This window comes from Callithrix jacchus, chromosome 15 (genome assembly GCF_049354715.1).
Source record: "Callithrix jacchus isolate 240 chromosome 15, calJac240_pri, whole genome shotgun sequence".
Classification (NCBI taxonomy): Eukaryota; Metazoa; Chordata; class Mammalia; order Primates; family Cebidae; genus Callithrix; species Callithrix jacchus.
This window is the reverse complement of record NC_133516.1, coordinates 12,173,877-12,197,017: the sequence shown is the minus strand read 5'-3', so window position 1 is coordinate 12,197,017 and position 23,141 is coordinate 12,173,877. Positions and strand designations below refer to the sequence as shown.

General features: G+C 50.1%; 1 protein-coding gene and 1 pseudogene across 10 annotated transcripts in view; one reads left to right on the top strand and one right to left on the bottom strand.

Annotated features, from left to right (window-relative positions):
- The window catches only part of LOC144576535 (uncharacterized), a 197,322-nt gene that overhangs the window by 47,398 nt on the left and 126,783 nt on the right, over window positions 1-23,141 (bottom strand). The window lies entirely within an intron of this gene.
- Window positions 5,071-5,168, top strand: LOC144579652 (U6 spliceosomal RNA; annotated as a pseudogene).

Here is a 23,141-nt window from a genome sequence, read left to right as displayed (position 1 = left end):
CCCTGCCCCCAGCCTGTGGAAAACTTGTCTTCCATAATATTGGTCCCGGGTGCCAAAAACCTGGGGACCGCTGCACTTGAGCACTCACAGACAGAAAAACACGAAGCTCAAGTCTTAGCATAAGTCACGGTCTAAGATCCAGAGAGCTTCCACGATAGCCCAAACACAATTCCTTATTTCTTGTTTCCACAGGGTTATTATTGAAAATCAAACACAAACTTAAAGGTGTGAATTGCTGAATTACAATGACAGTTGAATTCACTGCATCTCCAAGGTTCTCATGAGAACATTGGGGCACTAATAGGTGAAGAATGGGATTTTCTTTTTGAGACCGTCTCCCTCTGTTGCCCAGGCTGGAGCACAGCGATGTGATCTTGGCTCACTGCAGTCTCAACCTCCCGGGCTTAAGCTATCCTCCTGCGTCAGCCTCTGGGATAGCTGAGGTATGACCACAGGTATGAGCCACCACACCGAACTAATATTTTGTGTTTTGTGGAGATGTGGTTTTACCACATTGCTCAGTCTGGTCTTAAACTCCTGGGCTCAAGACATCCACCCACCTCAGACTTCTAAAGTTTTGAGATTATAGGCAGCAGCCACCATGCCTGGCCCTGTTTTCTTTGGTACTGGTTTAATTTGAAGGCCTCCAATTGTCTTCCTGACTTCTAGGCTTGCTCACTTCAGCCTACTCACTGAAGCCAGAGGAATTTTTCTAAAAGGCCAATTTGGGTCAAAATGGTTCTTGATTAAAACCTGCTGGTGACTGCCCATTGCCTTTCAGATAAAATCAAACTAATTTGGCCACAGGGCCTGGTAAGAGCTGGCCTCGGCTTACCTTTCCAGTTTTATCCTGCACCACCCTCCCCATATCCCTACCCTGCAGCCACATGGAATGTCAGTTTCTTTGGGGGACTTTACTGGTGTCCTTCTTCAGGAAACCTTCCCCTACCCTCATCATCACTCTTTGACTCTCGTCTTTGCTCATCTTTAGCCTCAGCCGAGGTGTCTCACCCCATTCTCTATGATGCGACAAGAAGCCCCTTGGGAGCATTTCAGTCTCACTCTGTACTTCTGTCATTGTGCTCCTTACAGTCTGGTAAGTGTTGGCATACGATTGCTATATTAGTCTATTTTGCATTGTTATAAGCATACATATGAGGCTCAGTAGTTTATAAATAGAAAAGGTTGGCCAGGCACAGCAGCTCATGCCTGTAATCCCAGCACATTGGGAAGCCGAGGCAGGTGGATCACAAGGTCAAGGGATTGAGACCATTCTGGCCAACATGGTGAAACCCCATCTCTACTAAAACACAAAAATCAGCTGGCCTTGCTGGTGCATGCCTGTAATCCCAGCTACTCAGGAGGCCGAGGCAGGAGAATTACTTGAACCCAGGAGGTGGAGGTTGCAGTAAGTCTACATCATGCTACTGCACTCCAGCCTGGATGATAGAGTGAGACTCCATCTCAAAATAATCATCATCATCATAACAAACTTAGCTAGGTATGGTGGTCCATGCTTGTAATCCCAGCTACTTGGGAGGCAAGATCCCTTGAGCCCAGGAGATGGAATCTGCAGTGAGTCATAATCACCTCACTTTACTTCAAGCCTGTGTGACAGAAGTGAACTCTGTATCCAAAAAAGAAAATAGTCATTGGGGAAAAAAGACTAAACAAGCAAAGGTGTCAGGAGAGTCCTGTGAATGTGGGTCATGTCAGCAGAGTGTAGGGACTACTGGGCAGGAGGGACTTGAAGAACGGGGTGGTGGAGACAAGGTCATTCATCCTAAACAGTTTGCCCTGTAGCATGTAGATCAAATATCCAATGTTGGCTGCTGGTGACTGAACTGGGCTTCCTGTTTCTGTGTTTGGTTTGACCATCACAATGTTGAAAAACCTTTGAAGTGAATACCTTGCCATTTGCTACAGTTCCTCCTGGGCTCTGTCATTACTCCAGCCTCCTTTCTTCACGTAGGTTGCCTGATATGCTGAAACCTGTGTTTGCTCTCCCTGCAGATGGGTGGGTAGGAGGTGATTTAAGGAGGAACATTTAATATATAAGATTTTATATATGTATATATATGTGCGTGCGTGTGCATGTATATGTGTGTATATATATGTGTGTGTGTATATATGTGTATGTGTGTGTGTGTGTATATATATATATATGAAAGTAAATAGACTGGGTGTGGTGGCTAAAGCCTATAATTCCAGCACTTTGGGGGGCCAAGGCAGGAGGATTAGTTTGATCTAGGAGTTCAAGACCAGCCTAGGCCACATAGTGGCCTTCTCTACAAAAAATTTAACAAATTCGGCATGGGGGCATACACCTGTAATTTGAGTTACTTGGTTAGGCTGAAGTGGGAGGATTGCTTGAGCCCAGGAGTTGAAATCTGCAGTGAGCTGGGATCTCACCACTGTGCTCCAGTCTTGGTAACAGAGTGAGATCCTATCTCAGAAAAAAAAAGAGAGAAATAGATCCAGCACTGGTGGGAGTATACTTTTGAGTGCTCTTTAGGAGAAAATTATATTTTAATGTTTTTTTTCTTAAGTTTTTTATATTCTAGCAAACCATTTCTTCAACAAGGAGAAATAAATGTCATCCAAAGAGCCCTAGGAGCAAGGGCAGACTCAGAAAGTCAGAAGCACTGTAGTCATTTTGAGCAGCTTCTATCTTCGGACTGCTAAGCTGGCCAGTGCCAGGCTGGGTCCATTTTTTTCTCCTCTTCAATTTCTTAAACTGAAAGAGTCCTGCTAGAATCTGAAGTCAGATCTGTAGGTCAGCATGGAGTCAGCAGTTTGCTATGTTGTGAGGTCTTACCCCAGGAACTACAGAATACAAAATGCAAGAGAAAGCTGGAATAGAGCATCTCTCAGGGAAATGAGAGCCAGAGATACGGCAGTGCCCTATGGAGACAGCCAGCCTTGTGGAAAGGCTGTACTTTGGTTAGATGTCCACAATCTGGAATGTGACCTTCAATATTATTGGTCCACAAACTCCGGTTTCTCGTTTTTCCTGCAGAGGTCAGTGTCGTAGGGAGTGGTTCATCTTAGCAGAATTTCCTGGTTTTCATGGCAGGTGTTCCATTTGTTAATTGACAAAGGAGGCATATTTCTCCTCTGGTAACCAGAATATTTATGTCATTTCCCTCGGGACTCCCTTGAAGTTTCTTGGGAAACTAAGCAGAGGATGAGGAAAGGTTGTGAACACGCTTGCTGGTCCCTTCCTGTCCTACAAAAGAGCACACCTCTTCTGTAACCGGAAGACCCTTTTCATTAGTCAAGGCTGGACAGACTGAGGGGTGTGTGTGTGTAGACACGGTCTCACTCTGTTACCCAGGCTGGAGTGTAGTGGTGAGATCATTGCTCACAGCAGCTTCCACTTCCTGGGTTCAACTATCCTCCCACTTAAGCCTCCAGGGTAGCTAGGACTATAGGAATGTGCTGCCATACCCAGCTCATTTTCTAATTTTTTTTTTTTTTTTGTAGAGTTGAGGTTTCACTGTGTTGCCAAGGCTGGTCTTAAACTCTTGGCCTCATGGGATCCTTCTATCTTAGTCTCCCAGTGGGCTGGGATTATAGATACGCAGCACCTCACCTGACCTGTGATGAGTTTTTGACAATGTCATTCCTTTTTTACAGAAGCACCTAAGCTGAAGAGTCCCTTGAGAACAAGTACTATCCTGTGGTTTCATAACCTTTCTTCCATCTGTGGTTCTTGCCGAGTTAAATTTAAAGTGCATCTTATCAAGATGATAAACCCAACTTTTCCAGAGCTGGAATATAGAAAATGGATGGACATATAAGTCCCACTCACCAATAGCCAAGGCATGGAGACCTGAACACACCTGAGCCCTAGACATCACATTTCATTGTGAGTAGCTCTGAGATAACACTTCTGGTTGGTAAGTGCCCGCTGGCAATAGTTGATGTAGCAGCAAGTGAAGGAATAAAGAGTCAAGAAAACATTTTCTGTTCCCAATTCTAGCATTAATTTGATTAGATAATTATTCTATGAAGAATTTTCATATGCCACAGTTGTTACCCAATTCTCAAGTGAACTGAAAAATTATATTTAAAAGTCAACCTTCTCTCACTGTTGCCCAGACTGGAGTGCAGTGGTGCAGTTATGGCTCACTGCAGCCTCAACCTACTAGGCTAAAGCAATCCTTCCTCAGCCTCACAAGTAGCTGGGACTACAGATGCTTGCATGGATTTTGGTCTACGTGGATACTGGGGAGCTGGAACCAATCTCCCCATATACCAAGGGACAGATTGTATCTGTTTTGTTTTCTTTTGTTTTTGAGACAGTCTTTCTGTTGCCTAGGCTGGAGTGCAATGGCACAATCTCAGCTCACTGCAACCTCCACCTCCCAGGGTTAAGAGTAGGCTAAGATTACAGGTACCTGCTATCATGCTGAGCTAATTTTTGTATTTTTGTAGAGACAGGGTTTTATTATGTTGGCCAGACTGGTCTTGAGCTCCTGACTTCAGGTGATCTACCTGGCCTCAACCTCCCAAAGTGCTGGGATTACAGCTTTGAGTCACTGTGCTGGGCCTTTTTCTCTTTTTTTTTTTCAAGTTGGAGTTTTGCACTTTCTCCCAGGCTGGAGAGCAATGGTGCACTCTCAGCTCACCACAACCTCCACCTCCCATGTTCAAGTGATTCTCCTGCCTCAGCTTCCAGAGTAGCTAGGGTTACAGGCACCACCGCACCTAATTTTGTATTTTTTAGTAGAGATGGGGTTTCTCCATGTTAGGTCAGGCTAGGCTTGAACCCCTGACCTTAGGTGATCCACCTGCCTTGGCCTCCCAAAGTGCTGAGATTACAAGTGTGAGCCACCGCACCCAGCCTCTATCTGTTTTTACAGTTATGCTGTTAAATACATGTTCCAAGACAGTGGTAAATTTTGAATGACAATTTTTAATTGAGTGGAATTACCATAAAAATAATAAAAGTATCAGCTAATATTTACTGAGCTGTTACTAGGTACCTATAAATACCATAGATTTTTAAATTCCCCATAACTCTTCCTTATTTCGCTTAACCGCTCTATCTGAAATTACTCATGCTTGCTTCAGTAGCACATATCCTAAAGCCGGAATAATAGAGAGATTGGCATGGCCTCTGCAAGAATGACGTGCAGATCTGTGAAGTGTTACGTATGTTTTTAAAACAGAAAAATACTACTCTTAGATTTACTGTGTTTGTGCATATGACCTTTTGTTTAGGTTGAATTGTATCCGAAGATATTTCCAGCCAGAAATGAGATGACTGTGAGTCACAGGACATTAGCATTCTTGTTATACTTGGTGTAAACTGCCGAGCTTTCAGGCATGGTGGCTGTCGGCCTATAATTCCAGCACTTTGGGAGGCTGAGGTGGGAGGATCGCTTGAGGCCAGGAGTTGGAGGAGGCAGTACAGTGAGTCACTGTATTTTTTAAAAATTTCCAAGCTTTACCCTGGTGGAAGGCTTGTATACAATTTAAACATCACTGATAGTAAAAGAAAATGCCCATTTCACTGCACCTTTGCTGGCACAGGGTACAATAACAAGTTATTTTTTGTTTGATCATTTTTAGTAAATAAAAGATATCATTAATACTTTATTTTTGTTACATTTGAATATATATTTCCTTATATTACTTTATTAGCTTTCTTTTTCTCTCTCTCTTTCTTTTTCAGATGAAGTTTCACTCTTGTTGCCTAGGCTGGAGTGCAACGGCACAATCTCTGCTGACTGCAACCTCCTTCTCTTGGATTCAAGCCATTTTCTTGCCTCAGTCTGCAGAATAGCTGGAATTACAGGCATGTGCCACCATACATGGCTAAGTATTTTCAATAGAGACAGGGTTTCTCCATGTTTGTCAGGCTGGTCTCGAACTTTGTACCTCGTGATCCAACTGACTCAGCCTCCCAAAATGCTGGGATTAGAGCGTGCCCAGCTAGCTTTCTTTTTTGCTCCCCCTCCTTTTTTGGGAGACCAAGTCTCACTCTGTAGCCCAGGCTTGAGTATGGTGGTACAGTCTCGACTCACTGCAGCCTTGACCTCCTGGACTCAGGTGATCCTTCCACCTCAGTAACTGGGACTGTAGGCCCATGCCACCATGTCTGGCTAATTTTTTTGATTTTTAATAGAAACAAGGTCTTGCTATGTTTCCCAGTCTGGTCTGGAATTCCTGGCCTCAAGCAGTTCTCCCACCGCCCCCTCCCAAAGTCCTGCTATTATAAGCATCAGCCACCAAGGTTGGGCTGTCCATGTCTTTTCTGTTTATTTGTAGAGTTAACATGTCTTTTACTAATTAGATGATCTGTATATTTAATCTTTTATTAAATTATAAAAATAGTAAATACTTTTAAATGAAGAAGTGGAAATTTTCCTTTACTCTTTAGACCCATAATCTTGTCTCAGGAAATAATTGGCCATATTGTTCAAATACATATGGGCTGATTGAATATCGCTTCTCATTTTCATGTTTTGTGGACATCTGTGTCAATTTCTATTGATGTATCTGAATCCTTTTCATGGTTGCATAATGTTTTAGTATATGGATATATCACAAATAGCCATTTAGGCTCCTTCTAATATTTGCTTTGAGCTCTTTATGTCATGAAAAATTAACCTCCTCAGCAGGTGTGGCAGCTCACACCTGTCATCCCAGCACTTTGGAAGGCTGAGGTGGGAGAACTGCTTGAGGGAAAAGGATTACCACCAGCCTCGTCGACATAGCAGCACATTGTCTCTAATAAAATTTAAAGATAACGTGAGCTGGACATTGCAGTTTACACCTGTAATCCCAGCTACTGGGGAGTCTGAGACTGGAGGATCACTTGAGCCTAGGAGGTCGAGGCTGCAGTAAGCTATGATCACACAACTGCATTCCAGCTTTGGTAACAGTAAGAATGTGTTTCTTCAATAAAATAAAAATCAGGTTGGAAGATTGCTGAAGTCCTGGAGGTTGAGGCTGCAATGAGCTGTGATTGTACCACTGCGGTCCAGCCTAGGGGATAGAGCAAGATTCTTTCTCAAAAAAGTAAAATAGAATAAAAATAAACCCTTTAGCATATTTCCCAGTAACACTTTCCCTCTTACATTTTTCCTAGAAGCTCTTGAATTTTGTTTGCTTCTCACATATCTTTTAAAACTTTTATGGGATTTCCTGATTCTTTCTTTTATTTTTAAAGAATATCTGTTTGTCACTTCCGGCTGGATCTACCATGAAAGACATCAGATTTCAGGAGGAGACTTGGCATCATGTTATTCAGGTACAAAAAGACTCGGACAATAACTCAACAATGATCAAACAATAGTGCATGCGTCAAGTGCAATGGGAAGCTTTTCTGGAGAGTGGGAGAAGCTTCCAGATAAGGTGACAGTGAAGCTGGCTTTTGAAAGATGAGGAAGAGTTGTGTGAGAGTAGGAAGCGAAGGGGGATGTGGAGGGATGGGGAATGGTCAGGGAAACCAGCAGTTCAAAGACCTGGACAATTAAGATGGCACATTTGGTTCAGGGAATAGGGAATTAAGTGTTGCAGGAATGCTTTGGAGAGACAGTAATTGGCTTGTATGGAATTTTGCCTGAGAGACCTCACTACAGTTTCTAATCTGGTGATGTTATCATCCATCTCTGTTTCTGTCAGATAGTTTGGAATAGGTGTGATGATCACAGTAACATCAAGCATAATATTTTGTGAATTCTCACAAAATTCCAGGCGGGTACCAGTTATCCCCATTTTCTGAATGAGGTGATAAAGACTTAGGGATAATGAGTGATTTGCCCAAGCTCACATGGATATTGAGCTGAGTCAGATGTAGGGACTGGTTTGACTTTAATGCTTGCTCTGTTCATGAGCACCATGTATTGCTTCTCCTATGCAGTTAGGCAGGTAGGTGAAACAAAAGCCCATGTTTCTCTCGTCACACACTTTGACTGACTGTGTGTGTGTGGAGCTTATACACCAAATTCTCCAGTGTTCTGGATATTAACTGGGTATCCCACAATGTTCTTCTGACACTACCTGGAGCTGGCGCAGACCCTGCAGGTTAGGCGTTTAGTCCCGTGAGACTACCCTCACTTTAGATGCCAATGGCAAATATTAGGTTTTGTCCTGTACTTTTGACCAACCTATTACAAATCAGGGGTTCTCATGACCCCCTTCTTTGATTTAATCATGTGCTGGAACAGCTTATAGAACTCAGAAAAATAGTTTATTATTTTTTTTTCTGAGAGACAGGGTCTCATTTTTTTGCCCAGGCTGGTGTGCAGTGTTGCAGTCATAGCTCACTGCAGCCTCAACTGCCTGGGCCCAAGTGGTCCTCCCCCGTTCCTAGTAGCTGAGACGACATGCCTGCACCACCACATCTGGCTAATTTCTTTTATTTTTTTTTTAGTGATGGGATCTTGTTTCGTTGCCCAGGCTGGCCACAAATTCCTGGGCCCAAGTGATCTTCCCACCTTAGTCACTTAAAGTGCTGGGATTACAGATGTGAGCCACCACATCTGGTGAGTTCATTTTCTATTCCTGGTTCACTGTAAAGGATATGTCTCAGAAACAGCCAGTGAAAGAGATGTGCATGCTGGATGCAGTGGCTCATGCCTGTGATCCCAGCGCATCGGGAGGTTGAGTTGGGAGGATCGCTTAAACGCAGGAGTTTGAGTTCAGCCTGGGAAACATGGTGAAACCCTCTCTCTATAAAATACAAAAATTAGCTGGGCATGTTGATATGTACCTGCAATCCCAGGTACTGAGGAGGCTGAGGCAGGAGAATCACTTGAACCCAGTATGCAGTGGTCGCAGTGAGCTGAGATCACGCTACCGCACTCCAGCCTGGGCTGCTGAGCAAGATTTTTTCTCAAAAAATAAATGAATATAAATAAATAACTAGGTGTGGTGGTGTGCACCTGTTGTTCCAGCTACTAGGGAAGCTGAGGTGAGGATGCATTGAGCTGGGGACTGGGGAAACTTAGGTTGTGGTGAGCTGAAATTGTGCCACTGCACTCTAGCCTGGACAAAAGAGCCAGACCCTGTGTTTAAAAAAAAAGAAAGAGGAGAACGAAAGGAAGGAAAAGGAGAAAGAAATGAAAGATGGATGCCCAGGGGAAGGTAAGTGGGAGGTGCACAGAGCTTCCATGCCCTCTGTTCAACATGCCGCCCTCCCAGCACCACCTGTATTCAATCAGAAGCTCTGCAAACCCTGTTGTTCAGGGTGTTTACAGAGGCTCGATTATGCAAGCATGATGGATAAAATCTTTGGCCATTGATAATTAAGTCAATCTTCAGCCACTCTCACCTCCTGGAGTTCGGCAGGTGAGGCTAAAAGTTCTAAGCCTCTAATCATGTGGTTGCTTTCTCTGGCAATCAGCCCTCCTCCTGAAGAAATCCAGGAGTGTGCACCCACCCAGTCATCTCAACCACATCCCCAAATGCATTCTTAGCATGCTGGAGATCCCAAAGTTCTTAGAGTCTCTTGTGTTAGAAAGCTGGGACCAAGAGCAAATATTAAAACTAAAGATGCTCCTATCACCTCTACCACTGAGGTCTTTATTAGCATTCAATAATAAAGGAACAGGAGCCAGGGACAGAGAAGAAATATATATTTATTTTCTTTTTTTTTTTGAGACAGAATCTCCCTGTGTCATCCAGGCAGGAGCACAGTAATATGATCATAGCTCATGATAGCTTTGACCTCCTGAGCTCAAGTGATCTTCCCACCTCAGACTTCAGAGTAGCTGGGACTACACATGCATGTCACCCATGCCCAGCTCATTTTTGTAAAGATTAGATTTAGTCATGTTGCCCAGGCTGATCTGAAACTCCTGGGCTAAAGCCATTATTTCACATCAGCCTCTCAAGTAGCTGGGACTGCAGGCGCACACCACCATGTCGGGCTGATAATGATTTTTATGCTTTCCTAGAGGTGGGATCTCACTCTGTTTTCCAGGCTAGTTTCAAACTCCAGGCCTTAAATGTTCCTCCTGCCTTGACTTCCCAAAGTGTTGGGGTAATGGGTGGGATCCACCATGCCCAGCAGTCACAAAGATCCTTATAAAAGAAAGAGGTTAGAAGAGTGAGAATTGGAGCAGGAGATGTGTTGGTGGAAGCAGAGTTAGAGAGGGAGATTTGCAGATGTTTCACTTCTGGCTTTGAAGATGGAGTTAAGGGCCACAATCCAAGGAATGGGGGTGGCTTCTAGAAGCTGGAAAAGCCAAGGGAACACTTTAGAGCCTCCAGAAGGAATGCAGCCCTGCTGACACCTTAACTTTAGCCTTAATAGACCTAATTTGGGCTTCTGATTCCCAGAAGTGTAAGTTGGTAGATTTGTGGTATTTTAAGGGACTATTGTAGGGTAGTTTGTGGCAGCAGCAAGAGGAAATAAACATGACGCCAAGCATCGTGGCTGATGTTGGTAATCCCAGCACTTTAGGAATCCCGGCAGGAGGATCACTTGAGGCCAGGAGTCCAAGGTCAGCCTGGGCAACATAGTGAGACCCTGTCTCTACAAAACATTAAAAGGACCGGGTGTGGTGGCTCACTCCTGTAATCCTAACACTTTGGGAGGCCAAGGATCACCTGAGGTCAGGAGTTTGAGACCAGCCTGGCCAACATGACAAACCCCCATCTCTACTAAAAATACAAAAATTAGCCAGGCATAGTGGCACACACCTGTGATCCCAGCTACTTGGGAGGCTGAGGCTGAGGAATCACTTGAACCTGGGAGGCGGAGGTTGCAGTGAGCTGGGATTGCACCATTGCACTCCAGCTTGGGCAAGAAGAGTGAAACTCCATTTCAAAATAAAACAAATTAGCCAGGCACGATGGCATGCACCTGTCGTTCCAGCTACTAGGGAGTCTTGAGGTGGGAGGATCAGTTGAGCCTAGGAATTCGAGGTTGCAGCGAGCTGTGATTGCACCACTCCGCTCCAGCCTTGGTGATAGAGTGAGATCTTGTTTTTTTAAAAAAAAAAAAGGTGGGGATGGGGACAGATTGCAATGTTAAATAGAAAGGTCAGGGGTGGCCTCCGAAGTGAAAATTGAGCAAAGACTTGGAGGGGAAGGAGCTGGCCGAGGTGCTGAAGGAGGAGCATTGTGGGCAGAAACAACAGAATAAAGCGTCTGAGGCTCTGGAAGGAGGACAGTGGAGCAGGAGACGGGGAGAGGATTAGCGGAGGAGGCCATGGAGTTGCTGTGTGGGGATCAGTATAGATGGTGTAAGCCCTGGGAGGTTATTGCTGGGGCTTTGGCTTTTACTATGAGATGGGAACTGTGGGAGGGTTCTGAGCAGAGAGGTGACATGATCTGTCTCCTGATATGAAAGCATTCTCTGGCTGCTGAGTTGAGAAAGACTGTGGGAAGATTTGGATGGAAGCATGGGGGTCAAACTGTGGTAACATCCAGGTGGAAGATGATAGTGGTCCTGACCAGGGTCATGGTGTTGGTGAGAGATGGTCAGAGGAGAGTAGGGGAAGAGTCCAGGGAGTTGCTGGGTGGGGATCTTCAGTACATGGTGAAGACAGTGAACAGGATTTCCTGACAGACTGGATGTGGGGTGTGAGAGAAGGCAGGGGTCGAGGTTGAGTTTGATTGTTATTGAATTATTAAGTAATTTTTAAAAACTCTACTGCCTTTCCCAGTGTTACCAAATATGGGATGCTAGATTAAAGAAATCTCTTCAGGCTCAATGCAGTGGCTCATGCCTATAGTCCCAGATGTTGGGGAAGCAGAGATGGGAGTATCTTTTCAGGACAGAAGTTCAAGACCAGCCTGGGCAACATAGCAAGACCTCCTCGCTACAAAAATATTTTTCAAAATTTAATAAAATAAATGTAGCTAGGCATGGTGATGTGTACTTGTAGTCTCAGCTACTCAGGAGGCTGAGGTGGGCAGATGTCTTGAGGTCAGGAGTTTGAGGCCAGCTTGGGCAACATAGCAAGACTCCTCACTCTACAAAAAAAATTAAAAATTAGCCAGGTATGGTGGCACTCAACTGTAGTACCAGCACTGGGGAGCAGAGGCAGGAAGATGGCTTGAGCCCAGGACACTGAGGCTGCAGTGATCTCTAAGTGCACAACGGCACTCCAGCCTGGGTGGCAAAGCGGGACCTTGTCTCACAATACAAATAAAGTGATGAAATCTCAAATCAGAGCCTTTTGGCTCTGCAGCCCTTGCAACCCTGGAGCCATGCAGTGGGGTTTTTATCACTGGGAATGAGGAGACCCCTGCCCAGTGTTGTTGCCTGACTAATCAGTGTTTTAAAAAATATGTTAATCGGTCCGGGTGCAGTGACTTAGGCCTGCATTCCCAACACTTTGGGAGAAGGAGGTGGGTGGATCACGTGAAGTCAGGAGTTCAAGACCAGCTTTGCCAACATGGCAAAACCGTATGTCTACTAAAAAACAAAGATTACTTTGGGAGGCCGAGGCGGATGGATCACAAGGTCAAAAGATTGTGACCATCCTGGTCAACAAGGTGAAACCCTGTCTCTACTAAAAATACAAAAAATTAGCTGGGTATGGTGGCATGTGCCTGTAATCCCAGTTGCTCAGGAGGTTGAGGCAGAACTGCCTGAACCCAGGAGGCGAGGTTGCGGTGAGCCGAGAACGTGCCATTGCACTCCAGCCTGGGTAACAAGAGCAAAACTCCGTCAAAAAAAAAGAAAAGACAAAAAAACAAAGATTAGCCAGGCATGGTGGCAGGTGCCTGTAATCCAAGCTACTTCAGAGGCTGAGACAGGAGAATCCTTTGAACCGGGAGGTGGGGCAGAGATTGCACTGAACCGAGATTACATGCTTCATTCCCGCCTTGGGGAAAGAGTGAGACTCTGTCTCAAAGAAACAAAAGGATTACTTATATTACTACTTAATAATTTTATTATTATTGTTTAAGATGGAGTTTTGCTCTTGTTACCTAGGCTAGAGTGCAATGGCATGATCTTGAGTCACTGCAAACTCTGCCTCCCGGGTGTAAGCAGTTCTCCTGCCTCAGTCTCTCAAGTAGCTAGGATTACAGGTGCCTGCCACCACACCTGGCTAATTTTGTATTTTTTAGTAGAGACAGGGTTTCAGCATGTTGGAGGGCTAGTCTCAAACTCTTGACCTCAGGTGATCCACCCACCTCGGCCTCCCAAAGTGCTGGGGTTATAGGCATGAGCCATCTCGCCCAACCAGTTTTATTATTAATAGGTAATTAATAAAATATTTTAAAATGTTTGTTTTGTATTAGTTATGATAACATGTAACGTTTTTATTATTAATACGTAATAAATAATATTTTTAAAAGTTTTATTTTTAACTTTAATGTAATTATTTATGTAAAGAAAAAGTCTTAGAAATCTTACATAAAGGTAAAAAATGTAACGGGATGCTAGACCCCAAAAGATTTAGAAGCATTACTCTGAGAACTTCCAGTTTAGAAATATACAGAGTAAGCCACATACAACTTGCTACGTGATCTATTTTTTTTTCTTTTTTGTTTTAGGATATGGGGTCTCACTCTGTCACCTAGGCTGGAGTGCAGTGGTGCAATCACAGGTCACTGCAGGCTTGCACTCCTGAGCTAAGGATCCTCCTGCCTCAGCCTCCTCAGTAGCTATACATGATGACACCTGGTTAATTTTTAAATGTTTTCATACACATTGGATCTCACTTTGTTGGTCAGGCTGGTGTCAAACGCCTGGCCTCTAGTGACTTTTCCATCCCTGCCTCCCATCCTAGAGGCATGATTCACCACAACGAGCACTTGTTCAATTTTCTAAGAAAATAAAATTTTCTAAAGTAAGCCTGTGGCAGGAAGATAAAAGTAAAAAACAGAAGAATACATTCTAATGATTTATTCCCACATATTCTTTTGAAAGCAAGAACTTTTAGTAGACACATATTTTACAAAGGCAAAGAAACAATGTTTTACAGGTACTTCAACACACACTGTCATGTTCTTACTTCTCTGACATCAGTTCTTTTTTGTATTTTTAGTAGAGATGGGGTTTCACCGTGTTGACCAGGATGGTCTCGATCTTCTGACCTCGTGATCCAACTGCCTCAAGTCAAGCTCTACAGGCCCACTTTGAGCCTTCCGATGACCTGGACAGACCCAGCTCTTTCCTCCCAGTGGCCTCTGCAGGCCTAGCTTTTGCCTCACAGGTATTCCTTGAACAGGTTTCTGCTTGCCTCCTGGTAGCCTTGAGAAGCCCAGGTGTTGCCTCACTCTAACCTCATTAGGACCAGGTCACAGTGGCCTCTCCAGACCCAGCATCTGTCCCCGGACAGGCTGTCCAGGCCAAAACGTCTTCTAGTCACCCTCTTCAGGCACAGCTTCTGTCTCACACTGGACTCTTTAGGTACAGCTCATGCCTTTCGGCAGCCTCTTGAGGCCCAGTTCCTGTATCTCTGTGGCCTCTCCGGACTGAGAGATTTCTCAAATCTGCCATTCCAGGTCCAACTCCTGCTTCCAGTCGGCCCCAATAGGCTTAAACTCTGCCTCACAGCAGACACCCCAGGCCAAGCGTGTGCCTCACCACGGTGCCCCCAGGCCAAGCTTCTGCCTTTCGGCAGCATCTGCAGGCCCAGCTACTGCCTCCCAATGGCCTGTCTAGGTGAAGCTCATGCATCACAACGGCCATTCTGATCAAGCTTTTACTTTTTGGCAGTGTCTCCAGGCCCAGAACTTCCTGAAGTGGGCCCTCCCATGCCCAGCATTGGCCTGCTGGCATCCTTTCTGGGCCCAGAACGTCTTCAGGTAGGCCTTTTGGGGCCCAGCTCCTCCTCTCAGCTGTGTCTACGGGCTCAACTTTTGAATTTGCCTCACAGCAACCTCTGGGGACTCGGTTCCTCCCCAGCTTCTGGTGTCCTTTATAGGCCCGAAAGCTCAGGCTCTCCAGGCCCACCCAGCTCATGTCTCACGCTGGCCTCTCCAGGCTCGGCTCCTGCCCTCCCAGGGCATCTCCAGGCCTCAGACGTTCCCGAGTCGGCTTCTGCTGGCCCGGCTCCTGCTGCCTCATCATGCTGGCCTCGGGAGGCCCAAGCATTGGTTCCTGAAGTTTATCTCTGCAGGCCCAGCTTCTGCCTTCCCGGCAGCCCCCCAACATGGGCTCCTCCAGGGCAAGCTCCTGCCTCCCAACAGCCGCCTGGGACACAGCTGCTGCCTTCTGTCAGCCTCTTCGGGAGGCCCAGCCTCTGCCTCCCTACTGCCGGCCCCCACACACCCGGATCATCATCCTGGCTGCGTCTATCTGCCAATGTTTTGCCCCCTGGCGGCTTCTTTTGGCTCGGCGCCTGGCCAGCTCCCGACGGCCTCTCGTCTGTCGGCCCGAAGCTTCCTCGGGGATTTCGGGGTGTCCCTTCTGCCTCCCAGTGGCCTAGACAGGCCCAGCTACATCCTGACATCGGCCTCTCCATGCCCACTTCTGGCCTCCCTACAGCACCCTCAGCACCATCCACTGTGTGCCGGCCGCTTCCCCAGGCCAAGATCCTGCCTACCTCCCGACTTCGTCCACAAACCCAGCGCCTCCCTCACACTGGCCAGTTGAGGCACAGCTTCGCCTCTAGCAGATGTCTCTGGACCCAGATCTCACCTGGTGCTGGCCTTGAGTCTGAGCCCAGGTCCTCCCTCGCACCGGCCTTTCTCGGCCCAGCTCGCCTCTCATAAACTCTCCGGCCAGCTCCTGCCTCCCAGCGGCCTGTCCAGGCCCGAAGCTTCCTCTCCGGGCCCAGCCTCTCCAGGCCTGGCTCCTACCTGCCCTAGGCCCCTCTGGGCCCAGCCTCCACCTAACAGTGGACCCTCCAGACCCAGCTTATGGCCTCATCGTGGTCTGCGCTCAGCCCAGCTCCTGCCTCTGTGGCAGCCTGTCTCCACAGGCCCAGCTCCTGGCCTCCTGGTGGCCCCCTCGGGCCAAACCGGTGCCCCCAGGCGGCCCTCTGTGCCTAGCGTTGGCCTTCTGGCATCCTCTCCTTGTCCAGAATGTCAGCCTCTTTGGTCCCAGCCCCTCCTTCTGGCGGCTTCTTAGGGCCAACCTTTTGTTCTCGCCTCGCAGCAACCTCTGTTGCTCGGCTCCTCCCTAGCTCCTGGAGGCCTTTGTAGGACCAAAAGCTCAGGCCCTCGACTCAGGGTTTCCAGGACTACCCAGCTCATGCCTCATGCTGGCCTCTCCAGGCTCAGGTTTTGCCCACCCAGGGTTCCTATAGGCCCCAGATGTTTCAGATTCGGCTTCTTCAGGCCCGGTTTTGGACTCCTCCTATTGGCTTCTGCAGGCCTAAGCATTGGGTTCTTAATTTGGCCTCTGCAGGCCCAGCTCCAGTTCTACTGGTGTCTCCTCCCCATGGGTGCAAACGTCATCATGTGGATTCTTCTAGGGCCAGCTCATGCTTCCCAAAGGCCCCCTGGGCTTAGCTCCTGCCTCCCGTCAGCCTCTCCTGAAGGCCTAGCATCTGCCTCGGTACTGGCGGCCTCTCAAGGCCTGGATCCTCCTCCTGGCCACGTCTACGGGCCCAAGTTTTGCTCCCGGCAGCCTCTTTTTTTTTTTTTTAAAGAGATGGAGTTTTGCTCTTGTTTCCCAGGTGTGGGTACAATGACGTGATCTCGGTTCATCTCAACCTCCGCCTTTTGGGTTTAGGCAATTCTCCTGCCTCAGCCTCCTGAGTAGCTGGAGTTACAGGCACACGCCACCATACCCAGCTAATTTCTTTTTCTTTTTTTTTTTTTGAGAAAGTTTCGCTCTTGTTACCCAGGCTGGAGTAGAATGGTGCGATCTAGGCTCACCGCAACCTCTGCCTCCTGGGTTCAGGCAATTCTCCTGCCTCAGCCTCCTGAGTCGCTGGGATTACAGGCACCCGCCACCGTGCCCAGCTATTTTTTTTTTTTTTTTGAGACGGAGTTTTGCTCTTGTTGCCCAGGCTGGAGTGCAATGGCGTGATCTCGGCTCACCGCAACCTCTGCCTCCTGGGTTCAGGCAACTCTCCTGCCTCAGCCTGCTGAGTAACTGGGATTACAGGCACGCACCACCATGGCCAACTAATTGTTTTTTTACTTTTTGAGATGGAGTTTTGCTCTTGCTGCCCAGACTGGAGTGCAGTGGCACGATCTCGGCTCACTGCAACCTCTCCCTTCTGGGTTCAGGCAATTCTCCTGCCTCAGCCTGCTGAGTAGCTGGGATGACAGGCACGCACCACCATGCCCAGCTAATTTTTTGTATTTTTAGTAGAGACGGGGTTTCACCATGTTGACCAGGATGGTCTCAATTTCCTGACCTCATGATCCACCCGCCTCGGCCTCCCAACGTGTTGGGATTACAGGCGTGAGCTACTGTGCCTGGTCCCCAGCAGCGTCTTTTGGCTCGGCTCCTGGCCAGCGCCCGGAGGCCTTTTGTCTGTCGGCCCAAAGCTTCCTCAGTGTCCCTTCTGTTGAGGCCACTGGGAGGCAGAAGGGACGCCCGGAAGGCCCCACCTGAGGAAGCTTTGGGCCAACAGACGAATGGCCTCTGGGAGCTGGCCAGGAGTCGAGCCAAAAGAGGCTGCCAGAGGCAAAACTTGGGCCGGTAGACGTGGCCAGGAGGAGGTGCTAGGCCTGGTGTGGCTGCCAGTAGGGAGGCAGAGGCTGGGGCTCCTGGAGAGGCCGCCTGATGGGAATCAGGACCTGGGTTCCAGGGGCCACTGGGATGCCGGAGCTGGCCCCGGAGGGGACCATGTGATGATGTATTGTGCCCAGGTTGGGGGGTGCCGCCGGGAGGGCAGGAGCTGGACCTGCAGACGCAGACTTCATGACCCAATGATTGGGCCTCCCAAGGCCAGTGGGAGGACAAAGCAGGACTGGGCCTCAGGGCCGAGCTCTGGAGTCCCCCCAGCCTCCCCAGCCCCAGCTGCTGCCTGCTGGCTGCTTCCGCAGGCCAAGATCCTGCCTGCCTGCCTGCATCCCGGCTGCATCCACAGGCCCAGCGCCTCCCTCACACTGGCCAGTTGAGGCTCAAGTCATGCCTTTGCCGGACGTCTCTGGAGCCAGCTCTCACTTGGTGCTGGCCTTGAGTCTGGACACAGGCCCTCCCTCGCACCGGCCTCTCTTGGCCCAGCTCACCTCTCATAAACTCTCCGCCAGCTCCTGCCTCCCAGTGGCCTGTCCAGGCCTGAAGCTTCCTCTCTGGGCCCCGCCTATCCAGGCCTGGCTTTTGCCTGTGCTAGGCCCCTCCAGGCCCAGCCTCTACCTCTCAGTGGACCCTCCAGACCCAGCTTGTGGCTTCATTGTGGCCTCCGCTCAGCCCAGCTCCTGCCTCTTTGGCAGCCTGTCTTCACAGGCCCAGCTTGTAGCCTCCCGGTGGCTCCCTTGGGCCAAACTGGTGCCCCCAGGCAGCCCTTCCATGCCCAGCATTGGCCTCCTCGCATCGTCTCCTTGTCAGAGTGTCTTCAGGTCAGCCTCTTGGGGCCCAGGCCCTCCTTCCGGCGGCTTCTAAGGGCCAACCTTCCACTCTCGCCTCGCAGCAACCTCTGTGGACTCGGCTCCTCCCCAGCTCCCGGAGGCCTTTGTAGGCCCAAAAGCTCAGGCCCTCGACTCAGGCTCTCCAAGACTACCCAGGTCATGCCTCACGCTGGCCTCCAGGCTCAGCTTCTGCCCAGCCAGGGTTCCCATAGGCCCCAGATGTCCCAGAGTCGGCTTCTCCAGGCCCGGGTCCAGACTCCTCCTATTGGCTTCTGCAGGCTCAAGCATTGGGTTCTCAATTCGGCCTCTCCAGGCCCAGCTCCAGTTCTCCTGGCATCTCCTCCCCATGGGTGCAAAACATTGTCACATGGGCCCTTCTAGGGCCAGCTCATGCTTCCCAAAGGCCCCCTGGGCTTAGCTCCTGCCTCCCATCAGCCTCTCCTGGAGCCCCGTTCTCTGCCTCTGTACTGGCGGCCTCTCAAGGCCTGGATCCTCCTCTTGGCCTTGTCTACGGGCCCAAGATTTGCCCTTGGCAGCCTCTTTTTTTTTTTTTTTTTTTGAGCTGGAGTTTTTCTTTTGTTACCCAGGCGCGAGTGCAGTGACCTGATCTCGGCTCACCTCAACTTTTGCCTCTTGGGTTTAGGCAGTTCTCCTGCCTCAGCCTCCTGAGTAGCTGGGATTACAGGCATGCACCACCATGCCCAGCTAATTTTTTTTTTTTTTGAGACCTATTTTTGCTCTCGTTACCCAGGCTGGAGTAGAATGGTGTGATCTCGGCTCACCACAACCTCCGCCTTTTGGGTTCAGGCAATTCTCCTTCCTCAGCCTCCTGAGTAGCTGGGATTACAGGCACGTGCCACCGTGCCCAGGTAATTTTTTTTTTTTTTATTTTTTTGAGATGGAGTTTTGCTCTTGTTGCCCAGGCTGGAGTGCAATGGCACGATCTCGGTTCACCGCAATGTCCGCCTCCTGGGTCCAGGCAATTCTCCTGCCTCAGCCTCCTCAGTAGCTGGGATTACAGGCATGCACCACCATGCCCAGCTAATTTTTTGTATTTTTTTTTTTTGAGACCTATTGTCGATCTTGTTACCCAGGCTGGAGAAAAATGGCGTGATCTCGGCTCACCACAACCTCCGCCTTTTCGGTTCAGGCAATTCTCCTTCCTCAGCCTCCTGAATAGCTGGGATTACAGGCACGCACCACCATGCCCAGCTAATTTTTTTTTTTTTTTTTTGTGGTGGAGTTTTTCTCTTATTGCCCAGGCTAGAGTGCAATGGCACAATCTCAGTTTACCACAATGTCCGCCACCTGGGTTCAGGCAATTCTCCTGCCTCAGCCTCCTGAGCAGCTGGGATTACAGGCTCACACCACCATGCCCGGTTAATTTTTTGTACTTTTAGTTGAGATAGGGTTTCACCACGTTGACCAGGATGGTCTCGATCTCCTGACCTCGTGATCCACCCGTCTCGGCCTCCCAAAGTGCTGGGATTACAGGTGTGAGCCACTGCGCCTGGTCCCCAGCAGCGTCTTTTGGCTCGGCTCCTGGCCATCTCCTGGAGGCCTTTCATCTGTCGGCCCAAAGCTTCCTCAGGTGGCACCTTTCGGGCGTCCCTTCTGCCTCCCAGTGGCCTCAACAGAAGAGACACCTAGAAGGCCCCACCTGAGGAAGCTTCGGGTCGACAGACGAAAGGCCGAGCCAAAAGAGGCTGCCTGGCTCAAAACTTGGGCCGGTTGATGTGGCCAGGAGAAGGTTCAGGCCTGGTGAGGCTGCCAGTTGGGAGGCACAGGCTGGGCCTCCTGGAGTGACTGCCTGATGGGAACAGGACCTGGGCCCCGTGGGGCCACTGGGATGCAGGACCTAGCCTCGGAGGGGACCACGTGATGATGTATTGCGCCCACGTTGGGGGGTGCCACTGGGAGGGCAGGAGCTGGACCTGCAGACGCGGACTTCATGACCCAATGCTTGGGCCTCCCGAGGCCAGCGGGAGGACAAAGCAGGACTGGGCCTCAGGGCCGAGCTCTGGAGTCCCCGCAGCCTCCCCAGCCCCAGCTGCTGCCTGCTGGCTGCTTCCGCAGGCCAAGGTCTTGCCTACCTGCATCCACAGGCCCCGTGCCTCCCTCACACTGGCCCGTTGGGGCCCAGCTTGTGCCTGTGGCAAACCTCTCCGGACCCAACTCTCACCTCACACTTGCCTCGAGTCTAGGCCCAGGTCCTCCCTCACAGTGCCCTTCAGCCCAGCTTGCCTATCACGGTCTCTCCTGGGCCAGCTTCTGCCTCACGGTGGCCTGTTCAGGCCCAAAGCTTCTTATCCGAGCCAGGCCTCTTCAGGAGGCCCAAAGCTTCTGCCTGCACCAGGACATTCTGGGCCCAGTCTCCATTTTTCAGTGGACCCTCCAGGCCCAGCTTGTGGCATCACAGTGGCCTCTGCTCAGGCTCAGCTCCTGCCTCTGCGGCAACCTGTATCCACAGGCCCGGTGGCACTCCCGGGCCCAGCGTTTGCCTGGTGGCATCCTCTCTGGGCTTAGAACGTCTTCAGGTAGGCCTCTCGGGGCCCAGCACCTCCTCTCGGCAGCATCTATGGGCCCAACTTCTGAATTTGCCTCACAGCAACCTCTGTGGACTCAGCTCTTGCCCAGCTCCCGATGGCATTTGTAGGCCCAAAAGCTCAGACTTGACTCAGGCTCTCCCGGCCCACCTGGCTCATGCCTCACAAGTGGCCTCTCCAGGCTTGGCTCCTGCCCTCCGAGGGCATCTCCAGGACCTAGATGTTCCGGAGTCAGCTTCTGCAGGCCCGGCTCCTGCTGCCTCCTCCTGCTGGCCTTGGGAGGCCCAAGCATCGAATCCTGAAGTGAGCCTCTCCAGGCCCAGTTCCTGCCCTCATGGCATCTCCTTTCCATGGGTGGAAAACATCCTCACATGGGTGCCTCCAGGGCCAGCTGCTGCCTCCCAACGGCCCCCTGGGGCCCAGCTTCTACCTCCCCTCAGCCTCTGGAAGGTCCAGCCTATGCCTCCCTTGTGGCAGCCTCCCCAGGCCCAGATTCTCCACCTGGCCTCATCTACTGGACCACGTCATGCCTCCCGGCAGCTGCTTTTCGCTCAACTCCTGATCAGCTTCCAGCGACCTTCTGTAGGCCTGAAGCTTTCTCAAGTGGGGCTTTCTGGGCCTCTGTTCTGCCTCACGGTGGCCTTGACAGGCCCTGCTACCACCTGACATTGGCCCCTTTTGGCCCAGCTCTGGACTCTCCGCAGCTTCCCCAGCACCAGCTGCTGCCTGCTGATGGCTTCCCCAGACGAAGATCCTGCCTGCCTGCATTCTGGCTGCGTCCACAGGCCCAGCGCTTCCCTCACAGTGGCTCATTGGAGCCCAGCACTTTCCTCACAGTGGCTCATTGGAGCCCAGCACTTTTTTCACAGTGGCTCATTGGAACCCAGCACTTCCCTCACAGTGGCTCATTGGAGCCCAGTGCTTTTTTTACAGTGGCTCATTGGAGCCCAGCGGTTCCCTCACAGTGGCTCGTTGGAGCCCAGTGCTTTCCTTACAGTGGCTCATTGGAGCCCAGCGCTTCCCTCACAGTGGCTCATTGGGGACCAGCTCATGACTGTGGCAGCCTGTATCCACAGGCCCCACCCCCAGCCTTCCTGTGGCCCCATGGGGCCAAGCTGATGCCTCCCGACGGCCCTCCCGGGCCCAGCATTTGCCTGCTGGTATCCTCTCTGGGCCCAGAACGTCTTCAGGTAGGTGTTTCGGGGCCCAGCTCCTCCTCTCTGCCATGTCTATGGGCTCAACTTTTGAATTTTCCTTGCAGCAACCTCTGGGGACTCAGTTCCTCCCCAGCCCCTGGCAGCCTTTATAGGCCCGAAAGCTCAGGCCCTCTGTCTGATCACAGCTCACATGGGGGAAAAGGAACTAACGTTCTCAGGCTCTGGTCACCTAATTCTGCCCTCCTTTGCAGGGTGGGTCCCAGGGATACCACCGACACTGGCTGTTTGTTCACTTGCTAGCACCACCTGGCAGGTTCCTCCCTGGGGCAGACTGATTCAGGTGCTTCCCTTTTCTGGTTTCCTGGCTTCAAGCCGGCGCTCTGCAGTTTCACAGTGAAGTTCAGCCGACAGTACAGAGAGCTCAGGGACCAAGAGGCTGGACAGTGCCAATGGTGGTTGAGGGTCCTGGCCTGAGTACAAGGACCATTTCATGATTGTTGTTGCCATCACAAAGAACAGTGTCCGTCCCATAGCACAGCCTCAGCTCCTCTTTTTTTTTGCTGTGTCCCAGGCCTTAGAGGGGCTGCCATCCTCAGGGCCGACAGCTCTACAGCTTTACCTGCTTGTGTGTAGAACAGCTTTACAGAGGTTAGGACACAGCTCAGGGTCACACTGCAAACGATTAAGCCACGGTCCACCCTAGACCTGGTGCCTCCAGAGCCTCGGTTCTCTTCATGCTGAAGTCCCTACTGGACTTCCTGGCAATTTCTAGCTCCTCTGCAAGGAGTGAGCTCTGGGTCCCAGCCTTTGCCCTTGGTCCCATCACAGCCCCCAGCCATCTCCCCATAGCAGCCCTTCATCAGACACAAGCTACAACCCTCCACAGAGGACAGTCTTGCCAGCCCCCAGGAGAGATGCTGACCCTGGTTGACTGTGACCATGATTGGTGTCCTTGAGCTTAAATGAGGCCTCCAGAAGTGCTGGGATTACAGGCATTAGCCACTGTGCCTGCCCTCCCCAACCTTTGAGGTCAGGGATGGTC